Here is a 10,000-nt window from a genome sequence, read left to right as displayed (position 1 = left end):
TCTTCCTGATACCCCTCTTTTCTACATCCTCATATCCTCATTTTTTCTCTCATCCATCCTTCTCCTGGATTTCTATTTTTTATTTTCAACCTTTTTCACCGGTCATTAACCTTTCTCCTGGATTTCTATTTTTTATTTTCACCTTTTTCACCGGTCATTAACCTTTATTCCCTCCCCTCCACCTCTTTATCCTCGTCGTAGTCGTCATCGTTCTTTTGTTCCTTTCTTTGTGTGGGCGCATAAACAGCGATGCTTATGGTGTGCTGCTGGGAGCTACCAAGTGTAGACGTCCCTCAACCAAAGAAAACCGTATCATCTTTGCCTTAGGAGAACCTAGACCAGGGGTGGGGAACCTTTTCAAGTGTGTGTGTGCCAAAATCAGCCAAATCTTTGATGCAAAATTTTCTTCTGTGCCAACAGAGTAGAATTATAGACCTACATACAAATATGGGCCCCCTCCCTCCCTTCCTTCACCTCCTAAGGTCCCAATCCGCCGCCAAGCCATATTATTATTATTCTATTTTATTTTTTAAGGTGACCTCTGGATTTCACGTGCCAGGTTTCACTCGCGTGCCAAGGGTTGCCCACCCCTCGTATCACCTCGTCCAAAATGAGGTTTCCCAGAAACTTACTTATTCGGTTGTGGCCTCGTTCCCGACGTTCTCGCCGTTCATGGCGACGATCAGATTCTTGCACACTCTGCTTGAACATGTACGAGATGAGGGCCACGATCACGAGCACCAGTACTGGAAGGGAGGAAAGAAAGTAAGCGAGATGTGCTTCTTCGAGGAGAACTCCCGCAAGATGGGAGCCAGGGGCAGGGGGTGATGTGAACGAAACCTCACTTCGAGAGAAATTACAGGAGATGAATAACCATGCAGGTGTTGATGTATACCTACCTACCTACCTACCTACCTACCTACCTACCTACCTACCTACCTACCTACATACATACATACATAATTCATACATACATGCATACATATATACATACATACATACATACATACATACATAAATACATACATACATACATACTTACATAGATACATAGATACATATATATATATATATATATATATATATATATATATATATATATTTATATATATATATATATATATACATACGTACATGCATACATACGCGCTTGCTTACGTCACATAGACCAATCTCTATAAAGTGTGTCAGTATGTTGTTCACAAAAGGAAAGGGGGAGGTCTGAATAAAATAAGATATAATGACATGAAAAAAATCTAGGTTAAGCATACTGAAATAATATAAGATAAGAAATAAAGTAATCGTAGAAAGATATAGATGAAATAATATAAAAATATCATCAAACGAAAGAAATTGAAACAAGATATAATATAATAGTATAATATAGTATAATTATAGTAAAATAATAGTATAATATATAGTATAATAGTCTATTGTATATTGTATAATAAAATATAGTAAAATAGTATAATAATAGTATAACATAAACAATAAAGCAACAGCAAACAGATCAAAATGAAATAAGATAAATAAATAAACAGCTAAATAGAAGAAAAAAAATCTAACTGAGGATGAATGAGACTACAGGAATGGATGATACCACTGTCTAAGTACAAAAATACAACACACCCATGAGAGAGACAAGGAGGAGAATCCCGTGGCTGGTCTGTCCAGCGAAGATGCTGTTCTTTTGTGGGAAGTAGTAGTTGGGTGTGTGTTGGTACCACCAGGCCGCGTCCTCGGGTGTTAGCGTTTTGCCACCAGGACCTCCGTAGCACGATGTTGGCTCGTCGCTGTTGTCACCGCAGTGGTCAAAACCGTCACATCGGAGCATCTTAGGGACGCAGCGGTGGTTGTGACACATCAAATCCGTCAGGGAATAGCAGCCTAAGAAAAAAAAAAAAAAAAAAAAAAAAAAAGAGGAATTGGAGAAGAATCCAACATCAAGCTTACATTTCTTTTTTGTCTTCTTCTCTTTATTCTTTTTTTTTTTCTTCTTTTTCCAAAATCCCTTTTACACCCATCAAATGTTTTGATTTTCCACCTATTTTTTTATAGTAATCACTATATCAATTTATGTTATCGCTAAGAACACACACAATCACATTTACCCAAGGAAACATTTGTTTGGATATAGAGTCAATTCGTTTTCAAGGCATTTATTAATCCTTCCTGAAGAGTCTGATTATATCAAAGACATCTAACATCTTACACGCGTCAAGTGAAACTTACTGCCGAGGTAACTGAAGGCCGAGTAGACGATGGCCAGTTTCGAATCTTTGGTAAAGGCTCCACGAAGTCTAACATAGAAGCCCGTGTCGATGGCCACGACGTATTCCTGGCTTCTGGACTGCTTGGCGCTTCCTTCGAGAGCCTCCAGCAGATAGTCGTCACTCGTAAGCCCCTGGCGTACTTCGAGTCTAGCATCAGCTCCTGTGGATTTGCCGAAGAGAGGAAAGAGAACACTCTTAGGGTGAGACGTCATGCTTCACGAATGTTTTTTTTTTTATATCAAAACAAACCGGTTTCTAAAAATGTGTGTGTGTGGGGGGGAAGGGTGTTGTCTTTCGTTGCTGGTCACTAAGACTCGTTTCACACGTATCGACTTTTCGCCACTCACCGTCTATGACACGACGTCGTGTTCTCAAATAACCATGGTGTGTCTATGGACACTTTCACACATCACAACCGCGACCACGTGTGAAAGCGTCAATAGACACCTGTGGTTAATCAAGAGCACGACGTCGTGTCGTGGACTGTGCACGGCGAAAAGTCGATACGTGTGAGATTAACCTAACTGTTCTATTCCTGGGAACAGTATCGCGCCTAAGGGGTGGAGTCGTAGAGATGGTAAAGGGGATGTTTAAGGAGTGAAGTAGAAAAAAAGGATTGTGGAAGCTGAAAGTGATTAACAAGACTAGTAAAGGGTGAGGAAATATAAGAGTAAAGGTAAATACTATATTCCTAAAAAAAAAAGAAAAATAATGATAGCAATTAAATGAATAAGATAAAAGCTAAGAATGTAATCAAACACTGACCCTAGACTAAGGCCACAGGCAATGCTATTCTAGAAGACCTTTGCTTCCTCTTTCAAACATACAATGTTTAGTTCCAGTTTGATGTGTCTTAAACGATGGATACTATAAATTTGTGTAAGTAAATTGTGAATGTTTAATCGTTTGTTAAGTTTTGCTCTTAACGTCATTGTATATTCTCTCCATTGGGAATAAAATTTTCAGGAAATTTCATTATTCAGAAGGAAACACTTATAAAAATATACGCTATTGAGAAAGATGATTCTTTTTACCTCCAGAGTTAAGATTAACTCTACTAAGACCTGACAGCTGCGAACTAATGACTCATTTTTTTTTCAGTGATGGCACCCTGAGTTTATGTAACCTTTTCTGTGTCTCCTCCTCTTCCTTGTAACCATCCCCCAAAGCATCAAGATCTTTACAAGTTTTATGGTTTATGGGCGTGGGAAAAAATAAAAACCTTTCTTCTCTTTATAAAACCGCTCCACAGGGAGCTAAAATTAGAGGGAAACAATGAGTGGTGGATGGGAGTGGATTGGGTGGAAGTGTGTACGAGACTTTGTTGGCTACCTCTCCTAGAAGGGTCTAATAAGGATCTTGTCTTAGAGATAGATAGACAGACCTTCTTACAGTTAATAGGCAGACTCTTATAAACGCTATCTATTACAAACGTACTGAGACAATCTAACAAAGATAAAATTCATGATAATTTTATGACATTCCTGGGGTCTCTGGCACCTCCAGTGCTCCACGGCACACAGTTTGAGCACAACTGACATAGACTACGGTCACTTGAGAACCTACCCATGGCCTCGAACTGGACGACCCTGATGGACAAGTGGGACTTGAAGGCGTAGTCTTGGGGCGGCTGGATGATCCAAACACAGTCATACAGCGTTGCGGCTTCGTCATCACGAGCCATGTTCATCATAGTTATCGTTCCTCCGAAGTTCATCACGAAGCCACCACAGTCTAATTGCAATGGAAAATAACGATGATAGATGAAAAATATAAGTAGAATAATCAGAGTAGATAGAAATGATAAATGAACGAATATGTAAATAAAGAGGCAAATGAATCTAAATAGTTATGATTCTTATAAGAGCTATTTTGTTTCATAATATATATATCTAGATATGCACATGTGTGTCTGTGTGTGCTTTTTAGTTTGTTTGTTTGTTTGTGTGTGTGTTTTGTGTGTGTGTGTGTGTGTGTGTGTGTGTGTGTGTGTGTGTGTGTGTGTGTGTGTGTGTGTGTGTGTGTGTGTGTGTGTGTGTGTGTGTGTGTGTGTGTGTGTGTGTGTGTGTGTGTGTGTGTGTGTGTGTGTGTATGTGTGTTTCTGGTATGATGCGTAACCATGGCTTGAAGTCAGTACTTGCCTGTTACTGGTGGACGCGTTATCTCGCTGTCTGCAAATGAAAACGATCATGAGGAACTGATAGAAAGAACAATAATAAACTTCATAAATGTATATAGCAGGTTTTCAAATAAAGTGTACAAACTTTTGATACTCATGGAATTACTGTGATTAAGATTATGCACACATTATATATATATATATATATATATATATATATATATATATATATATATATATATAACACATACATACATATATATATATATATATATATATATATATATAAGCACATCTATATATACACATATACATATACGTATATATACACACATATATGTATCATTCTGAATTAATGATTTAAGAGGGTAGAGTGTATATTAATAGAAAAAAGTGATAAGTTTTTAAGACCAAACACAGACAGAAGGATTAGTGAAGGTATTTGAAAACTTGTGTGTCAGGTTTTGTTTGTCTTTGAATCAAAATAGAGAAGCCAATCTGAAGAGTTTGAGAGCAAAGAAACACTGGGAGAAGAATGGAAAGTAGACAAGAAATGTTATTAAAAATCACTTTACCAAACACAAGCATAGTTTTAGTACGTAAAAAGAAAGAAGAGAAAATAAAAATAAAATCTTTGTAAGAATACTAAGTACATGAGTATTATGTATAAATAGAAAATAAATTAGAAGATACTAATCAATAAGAATTTTATGATATCTGTACAAAATGTGTTGGCCAGTATACCTCATAGATATTTACTATCTTTATTGATAATGTTTGTATTGGTAGACGCCCTTACCCTGTACGTATCAAGAAATATTACAATGAAATGACTGAAATAGAATAATCACAAATGACTAATAAAATATTGATTCATATTATATGAAACCTAGCTCATTCATGATGCAAACTTGAGAATATTATTACTCTCCTTTATAACATGTTTTTGTGAATATTTGTTAACGTTTTGTTTACTCTCTTTGTTCATTTCATCTCAGTGTTAGGTTTTTAGTAGATAAAGGGTTATTGTGATGGAGAGGAAAGAACGTTTAGTAGCGACCATGATATTTTTATCCAATGTCGATACATTCCGTGCGTGCAGTGGAGTAAATCTAAAGATTATGTCCTTGTTCAAAAATGACAATTCTCAAATTTCGTGTGATAGAAATTGTCACATTTTGATAAAATTCATCTCATTGTTTCTTTTTAGAATTGATGAAAGCATATTAGAGTATATTGTACTAAGCAAGATACTGTAATGATTATAATTTATCTTATATTATTTGTTTTTTGTTTTGTTTTAATTTGTCTGTTTGATTTTCATTTATTATTAGTTACATGTCAATTTATTCTTATTTACTATTTACCTGTTTGTTTATTATTTAACTATACCTATGCATTTATTTATGTATTTTATTTGTTATTTACATTATTATAGTTTTTATTTATTATTATATTATTATGATTTTTTTTCGCATCCGACCTAGATATGGATCAAAAGGTCTCCTGTCGGCATGCTCCGCCTTTGTAATCCTTTGTAATCCTTACTTGTTTTTCTGTACAATAGTTACTAAAGATAAAAAAGTGAATAAATATTAGAAATGACTGAATAAATAATTATTAATTGGTTGTTAGGGTTATCAGCTAATTAGCAAAATTACTTAACAAATGTACCCGTGCAACCTTCACTAACCATCACCAACCATGCACGCAATCCACACAAATGCGAGATGTTACTCTTCTTTAGCAAGACCTCCAAATCTTGCAGACCTCACAAATTCCTCAATTACAAAAGAGCTTTACTCAATAATGCAAGTAAGACAAACATAACGCCCCCACAACATCACCAACACGAGATGCCTAATGTCACCCATACAGATCTAATGACCCGTTTCTCATACCTACCCCAATTACATCACCGCAAGTTCAATATATACTCCAAACCTAGCAACGTCCACCATTCATATAACTTAACCCCATACAATGGAACTAACACCTGTTTTATAATCAACACATCTCCCATACGGCAACCCACAAACAGCATGCCTCTCGTTCTTATAACGCCGGCTGTGTTCGTCATAGAATAGGACTGTCGAGGTCAAGGACCCGGCATAGGACTGTCCAGGTCAGGGACCTAGCAGAGGAGATTATTGGGGAAAGTCTCTCCTTGTCTAGAAGGGAGCCTATGTGGGAAACCTTATCCTGCCTGACACCCCAGATCATCTATTATAATAAAGTAGTAGCCTCTGTCTGTCTGTCTGTCTGTTTGTTTGTTTGTTTATTTGTTTATTTGTTTGTTCACGAACTCCTCCTAGGGTTTTGAAGATAGACCTCCATAACCATATATATTCTGATACTCTATCACTCCAGGTACTTGCATAACTATATTTCATTTCCAAAAAAGTTAGGTGGTTTTATGGTAAGGGAACACGCCAATACTGTAGTCCCCCCTTTAGTCGTGTATTATTTTTGTGACATCAGAATTAATATAATTAAACAAGCCATTGTATGCGTCCACAAATATTATTTGTATTTGTGAAATTAATGTTGCCACAAACCATGATAGATTTTGTAAGTAAGCATGTAAATTTAAAATGATTGTATAATTTTACCAAATGTTAAAATATTGGTTATTTTTCATTTAATTTTAATGCGGGCGGAAATTGACTATTCACAAACTCCTTGGTTTTGGCAAATAAACCCCTATAACCATGTATATTCTGAAGATAAACGAGATACATTTCTTCACTTTTTAGGTGTTAGACATTTATTTTTAATCCGCACACACACAAACGCACGCAAAAAATGTGTACATACGATCTTTGTGTTTTGTGTATGTATGTATTTTCAAACTAGGGTTTTCCAACCTTCGGGTGGGGGGTTTTTAAAGCTATATTTCATTTCCCCCCAAAATTGTTTTGGTTAGGGTTAAGGGTTGAATATAGGTGGGGTTTTTGTTAGGTTAGGGATTATTCACGAACTCGCAGCAACGCGCGGGTAATCTGGCTAGTATTCTTAATAAAACGAAAAAAACACCATCAAGGTATTTCTTGCCTACATTAAGTTTCCCTTTTATATAGCAACCCTGTTACCCCTGTCATAAGAAATTTATTGAAAATTAAGATAATTGTGTCACAATGAAGACATAGACAAATGCTGATTGTAGTTTGATCAACATTATATCACAAAAAAATCCTGAAGAGTATTTCTTTAGTAAGCAGTTTTGATTAAATTCGAGAAGGGGGTCATATGATTGTTACTTTAATAGATAACTTCAGTATGCGGGTTTTGTTGGGAAGTCATGCAATACTTAGGCGATTATATGGTTTACAAATGAAATGAATTGATCTTTTATTCAAATGCTTTTTGTCATGGTTTGGTCGTAGAGAGGATATAAATTCATTGATAAAAATTCGTGTGTTCATGGGCACACTCACGCACGCGCACGCGCACTCACACACACACACTAACACACACACCACACACACACACACACACACACACACACACACACACACACACACACACACACACACACACACACACACACACACACACCACACACACACACACACACACACACAATATAGATCCCACAAAGTTTTACCTCTGTACGCTTCTAATCCCAAGTTGTTTTGAAAAATACGTTTTATACTGAATACCCCATCGACCAGCAGTTTTCTTTCATAAACAGAATTTCATTCTTTGAGTTCGTATCTATTTTCAAGTTCTCTATATTTTTTCGTACCTTATTTTGTCATTTATCACGACGTGTTAATTAGATGTCAATAATAGGTGATATTCGTTAATATTCGATCAAATGTCAGCTGAGTTAGTGAAATAGGTTTGCCTAATTGTGGTCTTGGTGGGCGTTATGTCATTATAGTGCAAAGGTATAAAGTTTTTTAATATTAGCAATATATTGAGTATGGTATACGGGTGTAGCTGAGGAGCCTACGCCAGGAGGCGCGTCGCTGCAGTCAAATTCGTCAACTTTGTCCTATGCGAAACAGGTTAACAGTCACTGCTGGGGATCGGATAGGAGTGCGGGATTCGAGACCAGCACGCTTCTGATGACGCCGCCAGCCTACTATGATTGTACCAAATCATTTTATACATCTTCTGAATACCATTCTTAGGTATATTATTTGTTATGTTTTGATTGTGACAATCTATGAATGGATTTTGATGATTTTTTTTTATTTCTCTCGTTTTCGCCAGTGGTATTGGTGCAGATATAGTTTCAATCTTCAGAAATATAAATGAAGTGGACATCATTGGTAAAAACAATATATGTATATATTTTGGACAAGAAGGACAGAAGTGGAGAAAAAAGAAGGAATTAAACATTATAGGTTAAAAAAACTACAAATGCTTTGATTTGTTAAAAAAAAAAAAAATTCCAATCAAACATCATAAACAAATCTAAATACACATTGCACAGACAGAACCACAGAGACAAATCACCGTTACTTCTTGTGCACAGCCAGACGCCAACCTAAGTCTATATTATCCAAAGCCATCAATACATTTTCTTCTGTCTAAATTGGACAAATTTAAGTTCAAGAAGGAAATAGGCAAAAAACTGTTTTACTAACAGAGAGGTTAACAAGTGAAGTAGACTTGCTAACCGTGTAGTGAACAATGAAACAAATAGTTGTCTTGAGAAAACATTAGATAACTTTATGGATAGGGATGACGGGTGGCGAGGGACACGTAACAGCCTAGTGTAGGCCTTACGGTCTCTTGCAGTCTCTTCCATTCATTTGTTCTTATTTTCATATTTACCTGCTGGGATGAAAGAATACTCCATCTTGAAGCCGCGAGATGTCTCTCCGTTGGCGCTGAACTTGAAGTAAAGATCAAGGACCGGAGGAGACTAGGACAGGAGGACGGAACGTGTTACCGTTGAAAACGGCCACGCGGGATCTGTTCGAGTCCTGGATCTTGCGAGAACGAAAAAAGGAACTCGGATAGTATATACATGTAATAAGTATATATATATATATATATATATATATATATATATATATATTTATATATATATATATTTATATATATATATATATATATATATGTTTTTTCTTCTTTTTTATTTTCCTTTTGGTTTTGTTTATTTCTTATTTTGTTTCTTTGTTTTTTATTTCTTTGTTTCAACAGGAATATATATACCATCTATCTAGAAAAATAAACATATATGATATTGTTATCTTTACAAATATTGTCATTTCTCCTGAATTCATTATACATAACTAACTTTCAATGACCGACAGTTCAATACTTTAAGAATTTTCTTGTATTACCAGTAATTTTTTGCAAATGAAATATCGTAAACACTACAACTATGACCCGTATTTGAAGAACTGAATTCGAGAGAAAAAAGAACAAATCTCATCAACATTAAAAGATATATTTGAAAAAGTAATTTGATAGACGAAGAACAAATATTATAAGCATTACAGCTAAAACACGCAATTGCATAAATAAATTCCATTAAAAACAACAACAACAATTTTCTACACATAAATGTGAATATATGAAAACAAGAGATCACTTCTGAATACGCTTCAAAAACCTAATGGGATTTGGGCCGTCACATTACCTCGAC

At 35.7% G+C, this 10,000-nt stretch overlaps 1 pseudogene; it reads right to left on the bottom strand.

Annotated features, from left to right (window-relative positions):
* LOC143034700 (uncharacterized) overlaps positions 1 to 10,000 on the bottom strand; it is a 24,772-nt pseudogene that overhangs the window by 11,716 nt on the left and 3,056 nt on the right.

Source organism: Oratosquilla oratoria, chromosome 17 (assembly GCF_046742065.1).
Source record: "Oratosquilla oratoria isolate Oo_2021 chromosome 17, ASM4674206v1, whole genome shotgun sequence".
In the NCBI taxonomy this organism is placed as follows: domain Eukaryota; kingdom Metazoa; phylum Arthropoda; class Malacostraca; order Stomatopoda; family Squillidae; genus Oratosquilla; species Oratosquilla oratoria.
The sequence above is the reverse complement of the archived record's forward strand: the minus strand, read 5'-3'. Positions and strand labels throughout refer to the sequence as shown.